General features: G+C 41.0%; 1 non-coding gene across 1 annotated transcript; it reads left to right on the forward strand.

Annotated features, from left to right (window-relative positions):
• Positions 1–850: 850 nt before the first annotated feature.
• On the forward strand, positions 851–956 carry LOC140853566 (small nucleolar RNA R71). The gene has a single exon (XR_012136636.1). It is a non-coding gene; the product is annotated as a small nucleolar RNA R71 (small nucleolar RNA).
• The last annotated feature ends 24,383 nt before the right edge of the window (positions 957–25,339 follow it).

Genomic DNA, 25,339 nt, shown 5'->3' on the forward strand with positions numbered 1-25,339 from the left:
TCAAAAAAAGCTTCTGGGATATTAGAACTCTCAATCACAAATTGCCCTCTTGGGTTGCTCTCGGGTTGGCTAGGTAATTTTCCTCCTTCCCTCCTACTGAATGCAGTCGCTAGTTGATCTATTTGGGTCTCTAGCTTAGCAATGGATTGTGTGTGGGAGTTAAGGGTTTGAGTGTTGACTTCTAATCGTTCTAGTACTTTCAGAACTTTTTCCTCAAAAGCTGAGCTGTGACCAGTAGTAGACGGTTGAGGAACATTTTGAAATTGATGGTATGGTTCATGCCTATATGTTGGTTCTTGATATTGAGGTCGAGGTGTGGCAGGACCAACGACTGGTTGTGGTCTCCAGAAAAAATTTGGATAGTTTCTCCAGTCGGGGTTATAAGTGTTCGAATATGGATCGTTTCCTGGTCTGCGAGCTTGTTGAACTTGAGCTTGCTGAACCTGCTCGTGCACAAACTCAGAAAATTGAGGTGCGGCTGGGCATTCACTAACAAAATGATTCGGACTTGCACACAATGCACAAACTTCTTGGATTGGGTTAGGTGGAATCGGGGATTGTCCAGTATTTAGAAAATGATCTAATTTTTGGGACAGTTCATCTACCTTATGATGGATATCTATGGCATTTTCTACTTCATATATTCCACCTCTCTTTGGGTTTAACATGGGTTTATCTCTAATAGAGGCAGACATATGATGTAATGAATTTTCACTTAAAATTTCAAATAGTTGCCATGCCTCATCCTCACTTTTCAGCATGAATGTCCCACCGCATGATGCATCGACCATTTATCGATGTCTTTCCGATTGCCCATCATAAAAATATTGGATTAACTGCCACTTGGGTACAGCATGGTGGGGATATTTTCTAATAAGGTCCTTTAATCTCTCCCATGTTTCATGAAATATTTCTCCATCTAATTGGGAAAAACTAGTTATGGCTTTCCTTATTTGATTAGTTTTTCCTATGGAAAAATATTTCTTGAGAAACTCTCCTTGCAACTGGTCCCAGGTTGATATAGTCATGAAATCCAAAGTATGTAGCCAGTATTTGGCTTTGTCCTTAAGTGAGAAAGGGAATAATTTTAACCTAAGAGCATCATCGGAGAAGTTGTGAATTTTGACAGTTGAGCATATCTCAAGAAATTCTTCAAGATATTTATAAGGGTCCTCATTACTAAGTCTATAAAATGAAGGTAACATTTGGATTATACTGGACTTAATTTCATATTGAGTGGCCTCCACAGGGGGCACTTGAATACAAGGAGGGTAGGTATATGTGGAAGGAGTAAAGTACTCCTTCAGTTGCTTGGGTGGATCATTCTCCTGATTTCGATCCATATTTTTACGTCTGTTGGCTCTAAAGGTTCTTTCTATTTCTGGATCAAAAGGTTGGATTTCTGATCATAACGATCTACGGCCAAGCATACACCTTACAATTATACTGTAGAGCAAACACAGAAATTTTTTTTTTTTATAATATATATTTTTATAATAAAGTGAGAAAAGAATGAAGAAAATCTAAAGAGAAGAACCTAAGAATCTTAAATCTATGAAAAGGAAGAAATTAGTTAATGTTTATATGTTAATTGCAATCAACTTAAACAAGCATAGACTCTCTATCCTAAGGTTAACTTAGATCTAGACAGCTCCTAACTTTCAAGACCGCCTTTGAGCACTCCAAGCTCAAGACTGACTAACTGACTCGACCAGATAAGCGTAAGATGTGGGAGGTTCCCTGCTCGTTGCTTTCCTTAGACACCAACTGAGTTGGCCAGATCAGTCAACGAAACCAATTGAAAATCACTTTCTTTAACCACTTGCCTTAGACACCGAGCAATTAACCAATCCGCACTCGGTTCAACTCTAGAGCTTTCTTATCCTATTGAGCTCGAAATTCTGAGGGCTGACGTCTAGTTGATTTTAGATTAAGGTCTAGGTTATGCAAATGCAAGGGGGTGATTTATGGGCCAAGGAAGGGTGATCAAATCTCCACCTTATCTTAGTTAATGGGTTGCGCCCTTAAAGTTAATTATGGAGATGAGATGCAAAGAAACAAGGTGTCCAATCAAGTTAGAAATTTTTATATTTGGGGTTACGCTATTTTAGTTAAGTATTATGAAATGTCAATGGTTTTTTTTTTTTCAACCGTGCCAAGGTCCCTGGCAACGGTGCCAAAATTTGATGCGTAGTCGTTGATAGCACCAAAAATAACTCTACTTACTACGTAGGTAAGATGAGTCGAGATCGTATCCTCAGGGACCTTGGGCTAAGTTGAGATTGCAAAATAAAAGAAAGAAGCGTTGTTTTTGATTTAGAAAATAAATTATCTTAAAATTGATGTAATAAAAAAATAAAGAGCTCGGGAGTTTTGAATTAATTTTGTACTAGCAGAGTTGTATCTCTTTTTTTTTAATTAAATTGATGTGATTAATCTTAGAAAAAATATCTATCTTTCCTCGGCATGCTCCGTACCCGTAGATCACGGTGCATCTCCGAAAAGTACTAGGTAAATAACTCTTCTTTCCTCGGTACGCCCCGTACCCATAGATCACGGTGCATCTTCGAAAAGTAAAAGTTGTTCCTAATATTAATCTAACAATAAAGCATAAATAAAAGTATATAAAAAAGAGCAAATAAAGAACTCATGATGATTTAAATAAAAAGCATAATCTTTATTGCATATAAAGAAATACAGAAAAGTTTAGAACAATAAACCATCTTTGTGTCGTTACAAAATTTTTTCACCACTCCCGAGACTGCTAGCCTAGCTGCTCATGAAGTAGTCCCTTTCTATTCCTCTATGCAAGGTTCTAGAAGAATTTCTGGGCTCCCCCTCCAATGGAAGTACAAAAACTTTTTTATAGGTGTTAGGAGGGAGGAGTTTTACATGGTTTTCCGATGTGGGACTAAAGAAAATACTAATGACTAAAAAATGGATGGATGAGATGAAAAGATTACAAATAGATAAAGAAAATACAAATTTTTTCACTTGAAGCATTTCCAAATAAATTTTTTTTTTCCTTTAATTTGCTAGCCGCTGTGTCTGCCATGCCAAATTCTCCTCGCGAACCCGCCGTCCCACGTGCCCGCTGCCACGCCCGCCGTGCGCGCGCCTGCTCGCGTCCGCCTGCTGTGCGTCTGCCCACTGTCACGCCGCGTCCGCACCACGTGCTTGCCCGCGCGCTCGCCCGCGCTCACGCCGCGTCCAGGAACAGCATGAACTTCACGCTATCTTTTTTATTCCACTTCCAAAAAGAAGCTTTTGTTTCTTCACAATGACATCTATATCCTTTTTGAATTTCTTGCATAGTATCTTCATTTTCTATAATATCGGATGCATCTTTCTTTTATTTTAATTTTATTTTAAGTCTAATTTTCTTCAAACTTGAGTCTTTTTGATCTATGAATCGGACTCTTTGTATCGACGAGTATCTTTCCTGTAAAACATTAAAAAAATATCAAATTCTTAATAAATAAAATAAATTAAATATAATTTTTTACTTTAAATGACTTAAATTAAGTGTTTATCAAAACTAGGCATGAGGAGATTGTTTAAGACCATATAAAGATCGCTCCAGCATGCAGACATGGTTAGGATATTCCAGATCAAGAAAACTAAGAGGTTGTCCAATATAGATGGCTTCAGAGAGATAACCATGTGCATGTTTGGGAGTATGTTTGTACTTATCAAAAGTGATTTTGAATTTAAAAATATTAAAACTTTGGATGTTTGGCTATAACTTAAAAATAATTGTTGATTGTATTGAGAATCTCTTAAAACATGATTTACTTTAAAGTTAACCTCCTTCTACTTCCATGAGATGTGGTCCTTCAAGCGAAATAACATGTTTGCAAAAAGTTAACTTTTAAAGAAAAATAGTACCCTATCTCTCGATACCCCTTTCATGATCTATTTCTCCTCGACTCCTAAACATATTTGTCTCCTCTCATTGTCCTTTGACAACCCATCTGCTTAAAGTCTTTTGATGGTAGAGATCACATTTGCCCTCATCCCCATCTGGTTTTTACCTCTTTGTGAGTACACAGTCATCTCCACCATTGCTTGCTGCTATCTTCCATCACCATGGAGAAGCGGAGGTCGTGGCTTATTCTTCTCCCACGCCTATTACCCTGCTTCAGGTGAGAAGCATGGCCCTCTTCATCCCGAGGGTGGGTCTCCATCTCGGTCTCCCTCTCATATTGAACTCAAGAGAGAAAGGTTAGTTTTTTTATTTTCTTTGGAATGTCTCTATGTTATTTGATTAAATCTTGTTTTTTTCTTTTTTTGAAGAAAATCAACTCTTGTTGGATCATGTCCTGAGTATGGTTTGTGATTTTCTATGATTTTGATTGGATTTGATGGATTTTCAGATTTATATTTGTAATTTACTTCTCGACTGCTCGAGAGTTTTTGGCGCAATTTTGAAGTGATCTATAGTGTACTTCAAATTCTCCAATTTGCTACATTGTTTGGGCTCATTATTTGATGCTTTAGTGCATTAAGTATCAGCACTGATGCTTCTTTATGAACCCTTATTATGTTCCATATGAATAGGTAAGTTATTGCTTTCATTCTTTTTAATATGAGGATAGATCAAAAGATATCAAAATAGAAAGACATACGAGAAGGGAAGAGGAAACTAGTAATCCGTCAAGTATTTAGTTGGACCACTTGCAGTTATATACTTGGTTCAAGAAACTCCCCAATTTAAGTTCTAAATTCAATGGTTCTTAGGAGAAAACTAGTAATTTGTCGTCTTACTTTTTTTCCTAACACTCAAATCAAAGACTTAAGGAAACAAGCAATTTTAGAATAAATCTTCTAATCAATTGTTTGATGAAAAATTTACACCTCTACTATTATCCAAAATGAATCTTTGTCCAATTTTCTCGAAATAAATTTGACAAGAGATCTCCTTGTTTTTCTTCTATTTGCAAAAGAATACAATTTCAGAAATACAAGCAAAACATTCCATATAAATCTTCTGACCAAGTGTTTGATATAAAATTTATGCCCCTACTATTATCCCAAATGAATCTTTTGCCAACTTTCTCGAAATAAATTTGACAAGGGATTCCATTAATTTTCTTCTATTTACAAAAGAAATATAATTTACAAGCAAAACATTCCATATAAATCTGGTAACGAAGTGTTTGATGAAAAATTTATACCCCTACTGTCACACAAAATGAAACTTCCGCCAACTTTCTTGAAATAAATTTGACAAGAGATCCCATTGATTTCCTTCCGTTTACAAAAGAATACAATTTCAGAAATACAAGCAAAACATTCTACATAAATCTTCTAATCTTGTATTTGATGAAAAATTTGCACCTCAATTATTTCGGCTTTTCATAAATGGCATGTTCCTCGGAGTAGACTGTATCGGCTTAAGATCTAAACCAAGCATAATAAAAAGCAAAAATAGTAGAAAGAATAATTAAGAAGAAAAAAATAAATTTATTCAAAAATAAAAAAAATCAAAATAATAAATTTAATTCTTCTCACGAAAAATCGTCGAGCCTCCAAGGGAGACCTCATAACCTATCCCTTGTCACAAAAGATGTCTCACCAAACTCTTCCTTAACTCTACTCATCTAACTCTCTATTATTATTTATAAAACTATACATTCTCTCCTGCTAAAAGACAAAAAAGTTGCCATTTCCCACCAAATGATGAAAACATCGCAGCCCTACTTCAACTATAAAACAAACTCAAAAATATTATACCTAAGGCTCAACCTATTAAAAGTAGTCCAGCACTAAAACTCAAGCATAATCTTATCCCTCACCTAACTATTTTTCTGATTCAAAAATAAGTTGGATAAAAAAAAATCTCATATAGCTAGAAATAAAGCATAAAAAAAATGATATGCATGGCACGCTACACCAAAAGGAATACAAAAAACTAAAAGATATTCCTTATAATCTTTTAATGATATAGGTAATACATTGTATCTCATTGTTTCAACACATATATAAGTTCAATTAGCTATATATGAAAAAATAGACCAAGAAAAATGGAACTTACCACATGAGAAGCCCCATAAGACATCATGCTACTCCTTATCTCCTTCATAAAAATAATGAACTTCAGTGTATCCTCTTCAATTTTCTTCCTTTCCTCTTCGATCATTTTCTTCAACCATCTTATTTCATTTTTATTTTCTCATTATGCTTATTTGCTTTTTTCAGTTCACTAATGAGTTTTGCATGAGTTGGAGCTTTCTAATTATAGAAGTGGGTGTAATTAAACCTAATGTGTATCCACGTACACATCCATGCACCTTAGGTCCCATAACTTATAAAAATACCTCATCTTCTACAATGGAGCCTGAAGATTGTATTCAAATTTATGTTGACAAATTCTCAAAATTCACCTAAATACATACATACGTACATAAGTTTATACAATCAGTAAAAGAAATTAGTAATTACATCATTGTATTTAAAATTTAGCATGCCACATATAAAGAAACTTCAAATAATATAGATAGGATTAAACTTAAAAATTTGAGTATTCACTATATCTTGTTGTATCGACCATTGTTGATCTCTTTATTTATGTGTCAATTAAAACATCTTCCATTGAGTAGCCTATGCCCTTTCTTCATAGTTTACATTCATGATCAATAATTTATCATTATTTATTTAATAGACTAAATAATTTTGCATATGCCAACAAGAAAAAAGAAATAGACAAAAAGAAAAGTAGAATGAAATTAAACACATTCTCTCATATTATTATATATTTTGTTTCGATCGATTGCACTTATTTCGATTTCATTTCATCTATATAAGAAACCAATTAATGTAGCACCATTGTCACCATATATATATTATTCTTCCAATAAAATATTAATGTACTTGAAATTTTAGAGTATCGACTTTATTAATGCAATGGATTGATTTTTTGATGAGTACAAAATGTTTGAATATGAATCTAATGATTATATATTCTTGTAGTAGTTATTATCTTATAAAGAGCACATAGCCCAAAGGTAGTAATCCAAAGGAGGGTGAATTGAATTTTTCAAAAACTTTGATAATTTTAAAATAGGTATATGCTCCATTAAAGTAAACTAAGTATATGGTGGAAGCAATAAATATGCATAGCAAAAATAAATGATAAATCAATACACAACATAAAACTTAGAACAAGCAACATAAATATGATATTTATAGTGGTTCATTGCCAAATATAGTACCTATGTCCATTCTTAAAGTCTTCCTACTGAAAAATTCTACTATAATCCTCTTAATTATAGTATGATTATTTTAACCAAACTCACAATTAACCCAATCAATTGTTTTTGCAGTCTCTCAACTAATCTAATTGATATTGTATAGAAAATCAACCAAAATTTTTTCGATTAAGTCATCTCTAGACTTAGTCAATATAATATCTAATTATGACTTAGACAAGCCTATCTCATAAGTTTTTATTTCAAAAAACTTACAAAAAAATAAAGTATACAATAGAAGTTATAAAGAACAAATAAGAAAATAAAAAGAATAAAACTTAATGAAGCTCAGTTGAAGTCGATAATGAGTGCTCATTGAAGTTTTGACTTCTTTTCTTCAATGGGAGGCTCTTCAATGATTGCTAAGAATATTCTCTTGGAAGCTTACTCAATAAATTACACTTAATTCCTCTCTCTTTAACTTGTTCAAGAATATTCAATGCTCTTGCAGAGAACATGAGTTTTTCTTTTCTCTTCTTTCTTAGATCCACTTTTCTAATTGATTTCATGTCTTAAATATATCTAAATTTGATTAGAGGAGGTGTGCTAGCTATTGGAGAGGTCAAACTAGCCATTGAAAATCAGATTTATCCATTAGAAACATGCAGAAACACTAGCCGTTAGACTATCATACAGTTAAGTCAACCGGATTAAGTAGGAGCTGGCTTGTGCAAACTAGGAGTCAACTCAATATATCAAAGCACTTTGGATTCAAGAGCTATATTTTTAAAAAAAGTTTAGAATTAAACACTATAGTATGCTTAGCTAACTCTCGCTCCTTTTTTTCATTAAATTAGATTGATTCAAGATGAATTATATTGGTACTAAAAACATCAAATATGAGAGCTATAATTTGATTTATAAGATGATCAAGATAAAAATCATAGTAACTAGTGGCAAGCATTAAAGCACATAATATATCAAGCAAACTACAAACTTCAAATTTTATAAAGTGTATCAGAGAAAATTTCAAATTTAAATTTTAGATATAGCTTGACATAAAAAAGTATCAATTATGCATCATAAGTTCAAACATATAGAGTTGTTAGCTTAACACCAATGAGTTCTATGATATTGACTCTTTTAATTTGATATTCCTGCAATACATCATTAAAAACTTTTTTATTTTGATATTCTATGTCAATAAAATTTTCAATTACTCCCCCTTTATCTTTATAATTAATGCTCCCCTTTATATATGCCACTTAATTTTTTTAAATTTTTTTCTCTCCTTACTATTTATCTTATTCTTTATTATAAATTGAGTCATGATATATTTAAATAGCAAAACATAGAAATACATATTTCAAAGTATAAAAGTATATTTATTTCAAAAAGTATTAGAAATTTTATAAAAATAAAGTTGAAATGTGATATAAGGATAATATTGATAAGTTTTAGCAAGTATCATAATATTATAGTATATATCAAAGTATTGAGTATAAAGAGCATATAAAGTATCACAAAGAAATTCATCAAAATCAATCCATTACAATATGTAAGAGCATTAAGTACTTTCAGTTTTAATTAATCTATTTATAAATTCATTCATTTTTAAGAATTTATTTTATTCTAATTTAGGTTGAATTATGTTTCAAATTATCTACAAATATAATATTTTCAATAAATATAGAAGTGATGATTCTAATATTACTGATGTCAATCACTTTTCTTTTACTGTTGTCATCAAATATTACCATCTCTCTATCCTTAGCTTTAAGGATGATGAATTAAGATTCATCTTGCCACCATGTGCCTCAAGCATCTACTATCCAAATATCATGTCCTTTTTAATGCATGGGATTTTAGATATACCTACAAAATAATCATTTTTTTAATTTTGGTATCCAAACTTTTTGGATCCTTTGGAAATAGTAGGCATAGTTCTTTTCAAAATCAAAATCTTTTTAGTTGTGGTACCATGTATTTTCTTTATATTACAATCATAGGCTTTACAATCCATTGCACTTAAAATAAGTTATTAAAAAATTTTCAGAAGAAGCTTTGACAAACATATTCTTCAAAAATTTTTATTTTTTTGAAAGATTAAATCTAAGTCAAGCTTTATTAAAAATAACTCTTTGATCATTTAAAATCATTTATAGATTTTTATAATTCAAAGTAAATTTATCAACTTTAAATTTTAGTTTATTAACTTTCTCTTATAGTTCACTATTTTCTTTAATTAGAATATTCTTTTCATTTTGTAATTTTTTTTTCTTTAGCAAGAAGTTGATTATTCTTTTTAAGTTCTTTGTTTTTATGTCCTAGCTTTTTCAAATCATTTATCAACTCATCAAATGCTTATTGTAATTCATTAAAAGTAAATTTAGTGGGATTTTTGGAGTATACCTTATTTTCTTGTGCCATAAAGCACAAGTTATTGATCTTTTATTCTTTTCTATTAGAGCTTAAATCTTCATGGTTGTTCCAAGTTACCTTCTTCTTTTTCTTGCTTGGATCCCCCTTAGCCAAAGCTTTCTTTCTTCTTTTTTGGTTCTTCTTCCTCTTCATCTTCAGGAAGATTTTGAATTTTTTGATGATTAATGATAAGTCTTCATCTTCATCATCGGATTCTTTGACTCCATATTATCTTCTTGATTTGAAGACTTGAATGCTAATATTTTCTTTCTCCTATTGTTATCCTCTTCTTCTTAATTTATTATGGCATGCTCATAAGTCATGAGTGAATTGAAGTGCTCTTTCAAGGATAATTGATTTAGATTCTTTGCCTCTTGAATTATTATCACTTTTATTTTTCAAGATCTAAGCAAAGATCTAAGAATCTTTCTTACAAGATAAGTATTATTATATTTTTTTTTCAATAAATTTAAATCATTAATAATATTTATAAATCTTGAACATATATCAAAAATAAATTCAAAGGATTTTATTTTAAACATTTCATATTTATGAGATAGCATACTATTTTTTGATTCTTTCATTTCATTAGTGCCTTCATAAATTATTTTCAATGTATCCTAAATTTTCTTAGTAGAAAAATATGTACATATTCTATTAAATTGATTTTCATCAAGAGCATAATAATGTATGTTTATTGTATTTGCATTCAATTAAGCAAATTTCTTTTCTTTATTGTTCCATTCATTTTCATATTTAGGAATTTGAACTCTATCAATAATTTTAGTAGATATATGTGTGCCATGAACTAATATATTCCATAAATCATAGTATTATGTGTGTGAATAAAAATTTTCATTCTAGCCTTTTAATAAATATAATCAAATTTATAAAAAAGAGATAGTCTTACAAGTAAGCATCCTTCATCAAAAGATATTTTAAGGATTGCCATTGATCTTGAGCTCTATACAGTTAAGTTTATAAAAGATAAAAGAGTACCCACTTGGATACCAATTATTGCTTAGATGTAACAACCCAAGAGTGGGGAGATGAATTGAATTTTTTAAAAATTTTTACAATCATAAAACAAGAATGTGCTTAATTAAAGTAAACTAAATAAGTGTACGGTGGAAGCAATAAATATGTATAATAAAATAAATAATAAATCAATATATAATATAAGAATTAAAATAAATAATATAAATGTAATAATTTATAGTGGTTTAATGCTGAACCCAGCACCTATGTCACTTCTCAAGTCATCCTATTTGAAAATTTTACTAAAATCTTCTTGATTATAATATGATTATTTTAACTAGATTCACAATTAACCCAATCAATTATTTTAGTGAGCTCACAAATCTAGTTGATTTTATATAGAAAATCAACCAAAATCTTTCTAAGGTATCCTTAGACTTAGTCAATACAATATCTATAGAATTGGACAAGCCTATCCCATAAATTTCTATCTCAAGAAACTTGCAAAAAAATAAAATATATAATAGAAGTTATAAAGAATAAATAAGAGAACAAAAGGAATAAAGCTTGTTGAAGCTCAGGTGAAGTCGATGATGAGTGCTCGTTGAAGCTTTAACTTCTCTTCTTCAATAAATGAAAGGCTCTTCAATGATTGCTAAGGATATTTTTTTGGAAGCTCACTCAATTAATTATGCTTAATTTTTCTCTTTGAATTGCTCAAGAATATTCAATGCCCTCACAAAGAACTTGAGTTTTTAACTTTTTTCCATCTCAGATCTACTTCCCTAATTGATTTTATATCTTAAATATACTTAAATTAGATTGGAAGAGGTCTACTAGCTATTGGAGGGATCAAACTAGTTGTTGGAGGTCAGATTTGCCCCTTGGAAGCATGCAAAAAAAAAAAGCCATTAGACTATCATCATTGTTGGGTATAAAATACCCCCCAGCCGAAGTTCGTGTCAGGAGTGACCCCTCAGGGATTCTACTGACGTCCAACCTTCGGTGACATCTCTCCGGCGGCCGAGCCTCCTCGACATTCCCAAGTTCTGCCAACGGACGGACTCCACCCAAGTTTCCACCTGCTAGACTTCATCCGGACTCCTACGGGAGCTGAACTTCATCCCCGACTCCTACGAGAGCCGAACTTCGTCCCCGACTCCGGCTGCAGGTAGACTTCATCTGGACTCCTACGAGAGTCGAACTTCGTCCCCGACTCCGACTGCAGGTAGACTTCATCCGGACTCCTACGGGAGCCGGACTTCATCCCCGACTCCGACGGCAGGTAGACTTCCTCCGGACTCCTACGGGAGCCGAACTTCGTCCCCGACTCCGACTATAGGTAGACTTCATCCGGACTCCTACGGGAACCGGACTTCGTCTCTGACTCCGAACGCAGGTAGACTTCATCCAAACTCCTACGGGAGCCGAACTTCATCCCCGACTCCGACTGCAGGTAGACTTCATCCGGACTCCTACGGGAGCCGGACTTCGTTCCCGACTCCGAACGCAGGTAGACTTCATCCAGACTCCTACGGGAGCTGAACTTCATCCCCGACTCCGACTGCAGGAAGACTTCATCCGGACTCCTACGGGAGTCGGACTTCGTCCCCGACTTCGACTGCAAGTAGACTTCATCCGGACTCCTACGGGAGCTAGACTTCATCCCCGACTTCGACTGCAGGTAGACTTCATCCGGACTCCTACGGGAGCCAGACTCCGAGCTCCTGCTACAAGCGGTCTACTTTAAATTTCCACTACGAGCGGTCCGCACCGAATTTTCACGGTAAACCTCCACCCGAGCTTCCATTGTGGACGAATTTCTTCTGGATTTCTATTGCAGACAGGCTTCGACCGGGCCCCTCGACAAATGACCCCCATCCGGGCTTTTATGGAGATCGAACTCCGACCGAACTCCTATAGCGGACAGATCCTGCACGGACTCCAGCAGCCGGACCCCTCCAGCGGATGAACCTCTTCAGCGCCATCTGACACCCACTGACCGGTCGACCCTCCACCGAATTCTACGTAAGACCGAGCTTCGTCTGCAGAAAGCCCCCCGACCGAGCTCCTACAGTAAATGACCCTCGCCTGTAGTATTAACGCTCAAGGCACCCAACGGTAGAAGGCTCGCCAGCAACATCCGAGCTCCTCTCAGATGGATAGCTACCTCTCTCTGCCAGGCACTTCGACCGAGCTTCGACTGATAGGCCTGGGCTCCACGTGACAGGCCACAGTAATGGCCACGACTCTACTCCACCTCCTACGATGGATTCTGCGTGGCTCCACCACTCCCCGCAATAGACTCCATGCGGCAGGCCGCAGTAATAGCCACGATTCTGCTCCACTTCTTGTGACGGATTCTGTGTGGCTCCACCACTCTCTGGCAAGTCACGACAACAGACGTCGCTCCACTCTCCGCAACAGGCTCCACGTGGCGGGTCACGGTGATAGCCATGACCCCACCCATTTACTCTCCATAACAAAGTCCTCTTGGCCCCGAGCAGCCCACTACTAGGCAGTTACAAACGTCGCTATCAATCCGTTGCCCCCTCCACCTATAAAAAGGGGGGTCCCAGATACGTTATTCTCTAAGCTCTAATTTCTATCTCAAAACTCTGCTAAAATTTTCGTTCGAGCGCTCCATTCTTGTTGAGGCAGAGAACTGACTTGAGCGTCAGAGGGTCTTGCCGGAGCACCCCCAACTCTGGTTTAGACTTCCTTTGCAGGTCCCGACGACGATCGCGACTCCCTCGACTCCAGCTTCTCCGACGCAGGTGGATTTTTGCACCAACAAGATTGGCGCTAGAGGAAGGGCTGTGTCTTCGCAGTACCCTTATTCTTAAAGGAGCGCTCAACGGGACCGCCTCCGATCATCTTCCCTGATATCCTCTCCTCCAGTTTTCTGCCTGGCCTCCGCCTGATGTCTCCCCGAAGGGCATCTTTCGGGTGATCAACAGCCTCCGCGGCCAGATCTCGGCGAGCTCCGCAAGCCCCGGCCCCATCTCCGATCTCCCAGGCTCCTCCTCCTCCGGCAACAGCAGTCGGCATGGAGCAGTCCGATGATCGACCTCCGACAGATTTCGCCAACACCATCTCGAGAGAATCCTGACAGGAAACAACCGGCGTATTGGTCGGACCTCCCAAGCGACAAAGGATTGAGGAATCCATTACCTTTACTGAAGAAGATGCTCGGGGAGTTCAATTTCCTCATAACAATGCAGTTGTAGTTTCTTTAAATATAGCTAATTACGATGTCCGCCGCATTCTCGTCGATAATGAAAGTTCGGCCGATATTTTATTCTACGACGCCTTCTCAAAAATGTCCATCCTTAACGATCATTTGGGACCGATTAGCTCCCCTCTGGTAGGATTTACCGACGATGCTGTCCCGATGGAGGGCGTAATAACTTTGACTGTAGCTGCGGGTCGATATCCAAGACAATCCAGAGCTTTGGTGAATTTTTTGATGGTGAAGGCACCATCAGCCTACAACACAATCCTCGGCCGACCTGGCCTCAACGCTCTCCGGCCCGTGGTGTCAACCTATCATTTGAAATTGAAATTCCCTACCAACCAGGGGGTCGGAGAAGTCAAGGGAGACCAAGCCCTGGCCAGACACTGCTACAACATAGCCTTGCAAAGAAGTGATCAATCTGACCTCTGTCCGGTTGATGGATTGGACGCCCGTGACGATCTCGTTGAGGAAAGGGGCGGCCCAATCGAAGATCTGATTTTGATCCCTTTGAATGATGGGAATACGGAGCATGTGGTGAAGATCGGCTCCAACCTGGGGGAAGAGGTGCGGATGCAGCTCGTTGATTTTCTATGAAAGAATGTGGATGTTTTTGCTTGGGTTCTAGTAGACATGCCAGAGATTGACGCAGAAGTTATGGAACACCGTCTAGCCGTCGATCCAAAGCATCGACCGACGAAAGAAATCGACCGACGAAAGAAAAAATCCGAGGTCATGCACCGGAGAGGGAGAAAGCGATAGCCGAGGAAGTGGACAAACTCTTGAAAGTCGGATTCATTAGAGAAGTCAATTATCCTAACTGAATTTCCAACATTATCCTAGTCAAAAAGGCAAACAGCAAGTGGAGGATGTGTATAGACTTCGAAAAGCTGAATAAAGCCTGCCCAAAGGACAGCTACCCTCTGCCTAGAATTGATCAACTGGTGGATGCAACTTCGGGCCATGAGCTTCTCACCTTTATGGATGCATTCTCCGGCTATAATCAAATCAGGATGGCGCCAGAAGATGAAGAAAAGACTGCTTTCATTACTGACCGTGGTCTTTACTGTTACAGGGTCATACCTTTCGGCCTCAAAAATACAGGTGCGACCTATCAGTGGTTGGTGAACAAAATCTTCAAGGAGCAGATCGGCCGCAACATGGAGGTCTACGTGGACGACATGCTCGTGAAAAGCAAATCTTCCATGAACCATGTCGTCGATCTCGAGGAGACCTTCGGCACCCTCCGAAAATATAAGATGAAGCTGAACCCGACTAAGTGTGCTTTCGGAGTGACCTCGAAAAAGTTTCTGGGCTTCATGGTATCGGGGTGCGGAATTGAAGCCAATCTAGAGAAAATTCGCACCATCCAGGAGATGGCCATCCCGAAGTCGATAAAAGAGGTTCAGCGCCTTATAGGGAGGGTGGCAGCCCTGAATCACTTCGTTGCGAGGTCGGCCGAATGGTGTTTACCCTTCTTCTGAACCCTCAAGCAGCCGAAGAACTTCTGTTGGACCACTGAGTGCCAACAGGCGTTCGAAGAACTAAGGAGCTACCTCGGCTCGCCTCCGTTGTTGGCGAAGCCCGAGCCTGGAGAGGAGCTGTTCTTGTACCTGGCGGTCTCCCCTATGGCTCTCGCAGCAGTTCTTGTCAAGGAAGAAGTAAAAATTCAACGGCCGATCTCCTACATCAGTCGCACGTTGAGAGATGCCGAAATCAGATATACTAAATTAGAGAAACTAACTTACGCCCTGTTGATTACAGCCCGAAGGCTCCGACCCTACTTTCAAGGGCACACCGTAACGTTGCTCACCGACCAGCTGATCAAGGCGATTCTGCACCGGACAGATGCCTCCGGGAGGATAGCGAAATGGACGATCGAGCTCACAAAATTCGACATCAACTATCGACCTAGACCGACAGTGAAAGCTCAGATATTGGCAGATTTTATAGTAGAATGCACTATCTCAGAGGAGGCCGAACCTAAATAGGGTGAAATTGATGGCCTAGAGCCCCGACCGAACTCCCTTGAAAAAGAAGCAGACCCCCCTGATTGCTTTTGAGCCCTCTACGTGGACAGTTCCTCTAACATGTCGGGCACAGGTGCGGGCCTGATCTTGATCAGTCTGGAGAGAATCATCGTGGAGTACGCTCTGCACTTTAAATTTTCTGCAACAAATAATGGAGCGGAATACGAAGCTCTGATCGCAGGGTTGAGGATCGCCAAAGAATTGAGAGTAGATCGGCTCCAAGTTCACTGCGACTCCCAATTGGTAGTAGGACAAGTCAGTGAAAACTACGAAGCATGGGAGGACAGCATGGCTAAGTATCTTGAAAAGGTAAAGGAGCTCATCCCCACCTTTAGTAGCTTCAACATCAGGCATATTCCAAGAATGAAAAATACCAGGGCCGATCTTCTCTCCAAGCTGGCTACGTTGGCTCCGGCTGAACTGCCCAAGTGTGTTCTCTTTGAAGTTCTGAAGTATCTAAGTACGAAAGAATCACGGCCCGTGATGAAAATTGACCATGAGCCCAGTTGGATCGACCCACTGGTGGCATATCTCAGAGACGGGGTTCTCCATCATGATGCAAAAGAAGCTCGGAAGCTCAGAAATCAAGCCTCCTGGTACATCCTTTATGAGGACAAGTTGTACAAGAGATCATACTCTTTGCCCCTTTTAAAATATATCCGGCCTTCGGAAGCTGACTACGCCTTGTGGGAGGTGCATGAAAGAATCTGTGGAAGCCATCTAGGGGCTAGATCCTTATCCCACAAGTTGCTCCGCCAAGGGTATTACTGGCCGACAATATATCGTGACTCCATTGAATACGTCAAAAAGTGTGACTGATGTCAGAGATATGCCAACATCCAGAGACAGCCCACCTCTGAGCTTACACCCTTGAGCGCCCCATGGACGTTTGCGCAATGGGGAATGGATATCCTTGGACCCTTTCCCGTGGCATCGGGGCAGAGGAAGTTCCTCATGGTAGCAATTGACTATTTCACCAAGTGGGTTGAAGCCGAACCACTGGCGAAAATCACAGAGGCTAAAGTGCAAGACTTCGTCTGGAAATCAATCGTTTGTAGGTTCGGCCTGCCGAGGACCCTAATTACTAATAATGGGCAGCAATTTACGGGAGCAAGATTCATCGAATTTTGTAAAGACCTAAACATCTCCCACAACTTCACATCGGTAGCCCATCCTCAGGCCAATGGCGAAGCTGAAGTGACCAACAGAACTCTGCTGCAAGGAATCAAGACAAGGCTCAAAAAAGCGAAGGAAACCTGGGCAGACGAACTTTATCATGTGTTGTGGGCGTACCGAACTATCCAAAGACTGCCCACGGGGGAGACCCCCTTCGCTCTAGCCTTCGGAACGGAGGCTGTTATCCCAATTGAGCTCAAGCTCCTGTCGGCACGAGTCGTGGCATTCAACGAACATCACAATTCGCAAGGTCTTAAAGCCAACCTCAACTTGCTGGAAGAAAAGCGGGAGGTAGCTCAAGTTCGGATGGCAGCCTACAGACAGAAAGTCGCCCACTATTACAATTCTCGAGTCAAAAATAAAGTCTTTAGAGCAGGAGACCTAGTGCTTCGACGAGCCGCTGTCTCGCAACCTCAGGATCGAGGGAAGCTTGCTCCAAATTGGGAAGGCCCATACGAAGTCAAGGAAGTAGTCTGGCCCGAAACTTATTACCTCAAGGAGCTCAGAGGAGCAGACCTCCCGCGACCATGGAGCTCGAAAAATTTATGAATATATTACCGATAACTTTATTTTAAGTAAAAGTTTTATATCCACATGTCTTCTCTCTTGGCGCGAGCCTACATCGACAGGACAATCGAAACAAACCGTGTCGGAAGCAGGAGGAGAACTTCATCTCGACACAATCGAAGACCCGGTTACACTTAGATCGGATGGGGGGAGAGGCCCTACAACGCCCATATGTGCCCCCACAGCCCTGTTAGGGACAGGAGGAGAACCTCGCCCTAACTTGAGCAAAGTTGAAGGCCCGGTTACACTTAGACCGGATGGGGGGAGAGGTCCTGCAACGCCCATATGTGCCCCCACGGCCCTGTTAGGGACAGGAGGAGAACCTCGTCCTAACATGAGCAAGGTCGAAGGCCTGGTTACACTTAGACCGGATGGGAGGAGAGGCCCTGCAACGCCCATATGTGCCCCCACAGCCCTGTTAGGGATAGGAGGAGAACCTCGTCCTAACTTGAGCAAAGTTGAAGGCCCGGTTGTACTTAGACCGGATGGGGGAAGAGGCCCTGCAACACCCATATGTGCCCCCACGGCCCTGTTAGGTACAGGAGGAGAACCTCGCCCTAACATAAGCAAGGTCGAAGGCTCGGTTACACTTAGACTGGATGGGGGGAGAGGCCCTGCAACGCCCATATGTGCCCCCATAGCCCTGTTAGGGATAGGAGGAGAATCTTGTCCTAACTTGAGCAAAGTCGAAGGCCCGGTGACACTTAGACCAGATGGGGAGAGAGACCCTGCAACGCCCATATGTGCCCCCACGGCCCTGTTAGGGACAGGAGGAGAACCTCGCCCTAACATGAGCAAGGTCGAAGGCCCGGTTATACTTAGACCGGATGGGGAGAGAGGCCCTGCAACACCTATATGTGCCCCCATAGCCCTGTTAGAGACAAGCGGAGGACCTCATCCCAACCTGAGCTGAAATCGATTACGTCAGAAATAGGAGAAGAACCTCATCCTGACACCAATTAAGGTCTGATCATTCAAGACTGGATGAGAAAGAGGAAACCTTCCCAGCGACCCCTCCATGCTCCCGCGACCCCACTAAGAGCAGGGGGAAAACCCTCACTCGAGAAAAAAAAAGGGGAGGGGTTAAAAAGGAAAGCAACGAACTACATCAGTGAAAAATAAAAAATAAATTATATTAAAAATATAGGAAACCTCATCTCAGCGAGGATGGGGGTTCTCACCAAAATTCTCGGTCTCCAAAAGAGCTCTCAACACAGGCCAAGGATAAGACGGCTTCCTTAGGGCGACGAGAAGCTTAGACCCCCGAGCTCAGACTCTGAAAGGAGGCATCAAACTCGAGTGGTCTCGGACGAATCAGCGGCCATAAACAGAAGGATGGGTCAATGCGACGGTGATCGTGTACCTCCGAATGGCATCGATATCGAGCAAGGTAAAAGCCGAAGGAAGCTCGGCAAACGATAATTCAACACGTGAGTAAAAGAGGTAGCGAAAAATTCCCTTCTCATGTTATTTACTAAATATGCATTACAGAGCCCTTAAGGCTGAAGAAGAAAGATGACCAAAAAAGCAAGCCGATGCGGCAACGACCAGTAACCTCCAGACGATGTCGGCAAAAAAAAAAAAAAGAAGAAGAAGAAAAAAGGGAAGAAGAGAGAAAGAAGATGAAAAGAAAAAGAGGAGGGGAATACAACAATAACAATAGCGAATGAAAGAAGTTCGGCAGGCGACAATTTGACGCAAAGTGCGGACAAGGTAACAAAATCTCCTTCTCATTCTCGATTAACAAGATGTACGTTACAAGACCCTGAGGGCCGAAGAAAAAGAACATTACTACAAGACTCGAAAGGAACACATTAGGGACCACTTCAAGCTTTCGACTTCTCCTTCTGGTTCCATCCTTCTCAGCGGTATTTTCCAGTGCATGTGATAAACCCCTCGGCTCTCGCCCCCTGCCTCGTTCCGCTCCATTGCCGAAACCCCAACCCTAGGGGGAAAAGGGGGGGATAGAATTCAAGGGGCAGCGACGGCGATGGCAGAGGCGACGATGACCTGCATCGGAAAGAACTGAAAGTACCCCGGAGGCCGCGATGACACCAGAGGCATGCACCACCACCGTGTGCTCCACGGCAACCACCATCCTAGGTACTTCGGCAAGGTCGGCATGCGCTACTTCCACCGTCCCCGCAACAAGCTCTACTGCCCCACCGTCAATGTCGACCGCCTCTGGTCGCTCGACCCCGACGACGTCAAAAAACCTGCCACAGCTTGTGACGACAACTCTACCCCCTTGACCGGTGTCACCCCGTTCAACTACTCCAAAATTCTCGGGCGAAACGCGCTCACCGGTGGGTCCCATTATTAAATCCCTGTTGTTGAAGGAATTCTCCCTCGAGCCCCCTTCGAGGCGGTGGGAACCCTTAGTGACAGTTCGACAGTTGCTGAGCTCGCTGGCCACTATCTTCCCCCTCCTACTCCTCTCGATCCATAACATCTTCTCGAGATTGGCCTCCGGGGCAGAAGCCCCGACGGGAGAATTCCTCGAAAGGGCTCGAAAGACTGAAGGTGGCGGGGAGCCGACGGAGATGGCGAAGATTGGTGCGAAGAATGCTTAGAGTCGAAAAGGGCACCGATGGGGCAGCAAAACTCTCAGGCAGAAGAAAGGCGTCGACTCTCAGGCGAAATGAAGTCCCTGAAGGGAAGGAGGGCTTGAATAAGCGACAGGGCCTGGCACAGTTATGGTGGCGGATATCCCCAGGTCAACCAGTGCCTGCCACGTGTCCCACTCGCCGTGGCGTAGAGCTGACTACTGGCGGGACCATTATGGTGTGGCGCTTAGGACTACACTCTGGTGGGAATTTCGAAAGGACTCTTCGGATCGCCCTAATTGAAAAAAGACTCCAGCACGCGCGCATTAAATGCCAGGATTTTCGAGGACGGACGTGCACAGGATTCGAGGGGGCAACTTCGGCTGTGAAAATTTCTCTATACTTTCTTCATTCAAAACTCGAACTCGAAAGTAGAGAGATTGGTGTTGGGTATAAAATCCAGAATTATTCGTAATAGAATATTGGTTCGGAGAGCACTTGTATGTAGTCTGCGCTGGGGACTTTTTTCTAGTAAGGGCATGCACTGACATATCCTGTGTCTTTTTCGTGACCTCAAGGTTATGAGCCTTGCGAGCTACCAAGATTTTCATGAAGCGGGTGGATCGACAAGATACCCCCCCAGCCGAAGTTTGTGTCAGGAGTGACCCCTCAGGGATTCTACCGACGTCCGACCTTCGGCGACATCTCTCCGGTGGTCGAGCCTCCTCGACATTCCCAAGTTCTGTCGACGGACGGACTCCACCCAAGTTTCCACCTGCTAGACTTCATCCAGACTCCTACGGGAGCTGAACTTCGTCCCCGACTCCGGCTACAGGTAGATTTCATCCGGACTCCTACGGGAGCTGAACTTCATCCCCGACTCCGACTGCAGGTAGACTTCATCCGAACTCCTACGGGAGCCGGACTTCATCCCCGACTCCGGCGGTAGGTAGACTTCCTCCGGACTCCTATGGGAGTCGAACTTCGTCCCCGACTTCGACTGCAGGTAGACTTCATCCAGACTCCTACGGGAGCCAGACTTCGTCCCCGACTCCGAACGCAGGTAGACTTCATCCAGACTCCTACGGGAGCCAAACTTCATCCCCGACTCCGACTGCAGGTACACTTCATCCGGACTTCTACGGGAGCCGAACTTCATCTCTGACTCCGAACGCAGGTAGACTTCATCCGGACTCCTACGGGAGCCGAACTTCATCCCCGACTCTGACTACAGGAAGACTTCATCTGGACTCCTATGGGAGCCGAACTTCGTCCCCGACTCCGACTGCAGGTAGACTTCATCCGGACTCCTACGGGAGACGGACTTCATCCCCGACTCCGACGGCAGGTAGACTTCCTCCGGACTCCTACGGGAGCCAAACTTCGTCCCCAACTCCGACTGCAGGTAGACTTCATCCGGACTCCTACGGGAGCCGGACTTCATCCCTGACTCTGAATGCAGGTAGATTTCATCTGGACTCCTACGGGAGCCAAACTTCATCCCCGACTCTGACTGCAGGTAGACTTCATCCGAACTCCTACGGGAGTCGGACTTCATCCCCGACTCCGAACGCAGGTAGACTTCATCCGGACTCCTACGGGAGCCGAACTTCATCCCTGACTCTGACTGCAGGTAGACTTCATCCGGACTCCTACGGGAGCCGAACTTCGTCCCTGACTCCGACTGCAGGAAGACTTCATCCGGACTCCTATGGGAGCCAGACTTCATCTCTGACTTTGACTGCAGGTAGACTTCATCCGGACTCCTACGGGAGCCGGACTTCGTCTCCGACTTCGACTGCAGGTAGACTTCATCCGGACTCCTACGGGAGCCGAACTTCATCCCTGACTCCGACTGCAGGAAGACTTCATCCGGACTCCTATGGGAGCCAGACTTCATCTCTGACTTTGACTGCAGGTAGACTTCATCCGGACTCCTACGGGAGCCGGACTTCATCTCCGACTTCGACTGCAGGTAGACTTCATCCGGACTCCTACGGGAGTCGGACTCCGAGCTCCTGCTACAAGCGGTCTACTTTAAACTTCCACTACGAGCGGTCTGCATCAGATTTTCATGGTAAACCTCCACCCGAGCTTCCATTGTGGATGAATTCCTTCTAGATTTCTATTGCAGGCAGGCTTCGGCCAGGCCCCTCAACAAATGACCCCCATCCGGGCTTTTACGGAGATCGGACTCCGACCGAACTCCTATAGCGGACAGATCCCGCACGGACTCCAACAGTCGGACCCCTCCAGCGGATGAACCTCTTCAGCACCATCCGACACCCACTGATCGGTCGACCCTCCACCGAATTCTGTGTAAGACCAAGCTTCGTCTACGAAAAGCCCCCCGACCGAGCTCCTATAGCAAATGACCCTTGCCTGTAGTATTAATGCTCAAGGCACCCAACGGTAGAAGGCTCGCCAGCAACATCCAAGCTCCTCTCAGATGGATAGCTACCTCTCTCCGCCAGACGCTTCGACCGAGCTTCGGCCGACTGGCCTGGGCTCCACGTGACAAGCCACAGTAATGGCCACGACTCTACTCCACCTCCTGCGATAGATTCTGCATGGCTCCACCACTCCCCGCAACAGACTCCATGCGGTAGGCCACAGTAATAGCCACGATTCTGCTCCACTTCCTGCGACGGATTCTGCGCGGCTCCACCACTCTCTGGCAAGTCATGACAACGGATGCCGCTCCACTCTCCGCAACAGGCTCCACGTGGTGGGTCGTGGTGATAGCCACGACCCCACCCATTTACTCTCCATAACAAAGTCCTCTTGGCCCCGAGTGGTCCACTACTAGGCAGTTACAAACGTTGCTATCAATTCGTTGCCCCCTCTGCCTATAAAAAGGGGGGGTCCCAGATACGTTATTCTCTAAGCTCTAATTTCTATCTCAAAATTCTGTTAAAATTTTCGTTTGAGCACTCCATTTTTGTTGAGACAGAGAACTGACTTGAGCATCGGAGGGTCTTGCCGGAGCACCCCGAACTCCGGTTTAGACTTCCTTTGCAGGTCCCGATGGCGACCGCGACTCCCTCGACTCCAACTTCTCCGATGCAGACAGATTTTTGCACCAACAATCATAGTTGAGTCGACTTAGATTAAGTAGGAGTTGACTTGTACAGACTTAGAATCAACTCAAGATAAGTAAGAGTCAACTCGAGGCCAATGTTAAAAAATCTACTTTTTATCTTCTTGAGAGAGTCGACTTGTAGTTAACTTGGGATCGACTCTACTACAAAGGCTTCCAAAATACTTCAAATGCTTCTTAAATTTTAAAATTTATTTTTCTAAACTTCTCCATACTTCTTTACATATTCAAGCTCATTGTGCTCCCTATAAAATAAATTAACTTCTCCAAGAACTAACAATCATTAATATTATACTCAAATATTTTGTACTTAATCTTTGGATCAATGGAGCATAATAAGCTCAAAAATTTAAAGAAGTATGGAGAAGCCTAAAAGATCAAATCTTAATGTTGAAAAAGTATTAAAAGTATTTTGGAAGCCTTTGAAGTGGAGGAGTCGATCCCAAGTGAAGAATAGTTGACTCTATAAAGTCATAGGTCAAAAATAAAAGACAACAAGTTTTAGATATTTTATAAGTTAGCCCAAAATTTATTAAAGTTGGCCCAAATAGACTATGAGTCGACTCTAACAGACTACTAGTCGACCTATAGGCACTTGACAACCTAATAACTAGATTTCTGCAAGCTTCCAATGGGCAAATCGGACTTCCAGTGACTAATTTGGTCTCTCCAATGGCTTGCATACTTTCTCTAACCAAACTTAGGTATTTAAAGCATGAAATCAATTGGAAAAGTAATCTTGGAGGAAATAAAAGAGAAAACTATAAGTTATTGGTAAGAGTATTTGATATCCTTGATCAAGTCTAAGTGATAGGAGTGAAGTACTTTAATTGAGTGAGCTATCAAAAGAATATCTATAACATCTTTAAGAAGCCTTTCATTGATTGAAAAGAAGAAGTCAAAGCCATCAAAGCTCATCCTCATTGACTTCTTCGCTCTTCATCGAGTTTATTATTTGTTGAGCTTTGTCTCATTTGGTATTTATTCTATTATACTTCTTTATTTCTTTATAATTTTTTTTGGGATAGAAACTTATAGAATAGGCTTGTCTAAGCATGTAATTGGATATTGTATTAATTAAATTTAGGGATAAATTAGGTAGAAAGATTTTGGTTGATTTTCGATACAAAATCAACTAAATTGATTGTGAGCTTGCAAAAATAATCGATTGGATTGATTGCGAGCCTGACTAAAATAATCTTACTATAATCAAGAGGATTGTAGTAGAATTTTTAAGTAGAAAGACTTAGAGAATGGATGTAGGTATTGGATTTGGCATTGAACCACTAATAATTGTTGTTTTTATATTGCTTATACTTGTTCTTGTCTTATACATTGATTTATCATTTGTTTTGCTGTGCACATTTATTTCACTCTCACATTGCATAATTAAGTTTTGATTAATTTTACTTAAAAATTATTTAAGTTTGTAAAAATTTTTAGAAATCTAATTCACTCCTCTTGTGTTGCTACATCAGGGCAACACACCTATTGGACAAATTTTATCCATTGATCTCATAAGATATCTGATGGACAATGCTCAATTCTCTCCTCATCAGTGGTATATTTGTCATAATAGTCTATTGTCAATTTATACTTGAACAGATGTGTATGTGATGGAGGAGATCTTCATGGCATAGGAGCAAGAAGTCCAATGGAAAACCTCTATCATTCATGATAGATTTATGAGAACTTCTAGACAGGTATCCTACATCCAGGTTGAAAATTTTTTCTACTTAAATAATCTCTTTCTAGTTGCTTTGGAACAATTAGGAGATTTTCTGGAAGAAATATAGGGTTTTGCTTCTAGTGGCAATGTGTTATTGGTTGGTGGTCCTACTTATGGGGTCAAATCAACTGATCAGGGTTCCCATTGCAACTAATTGAGTAATGCATAATAGATAGTTAAAAGTCTCAAAAAATATCAACACCAATCTCATATGTATTGACATGGACTGGATAGTTGCATTTAAGTTCCAAGTATAATGTAAGACAAGAACTGCATTATCCAATTTAGATCATGTTACTATTATATAAATTTCAAGAGATGCAAATAAGAATACTAAATTAACAAATAAAGCATTGGTCAAGCACCC

This window comes from Elaeis guineensis, chromosome 13 (genome assembly GCF_000442705.2).
Source record: "Elaeis guineensis isolate ETL-2024a chromosome 13, EG11, whole genome shotgun sequence".
NCBI classification, from domain to species: Eukaryota; Viridiplantae; Streptophyta; class Magnoliopsida; order Arecales; family Arecaceae; genus Elaeis; species Elaeis guineensis.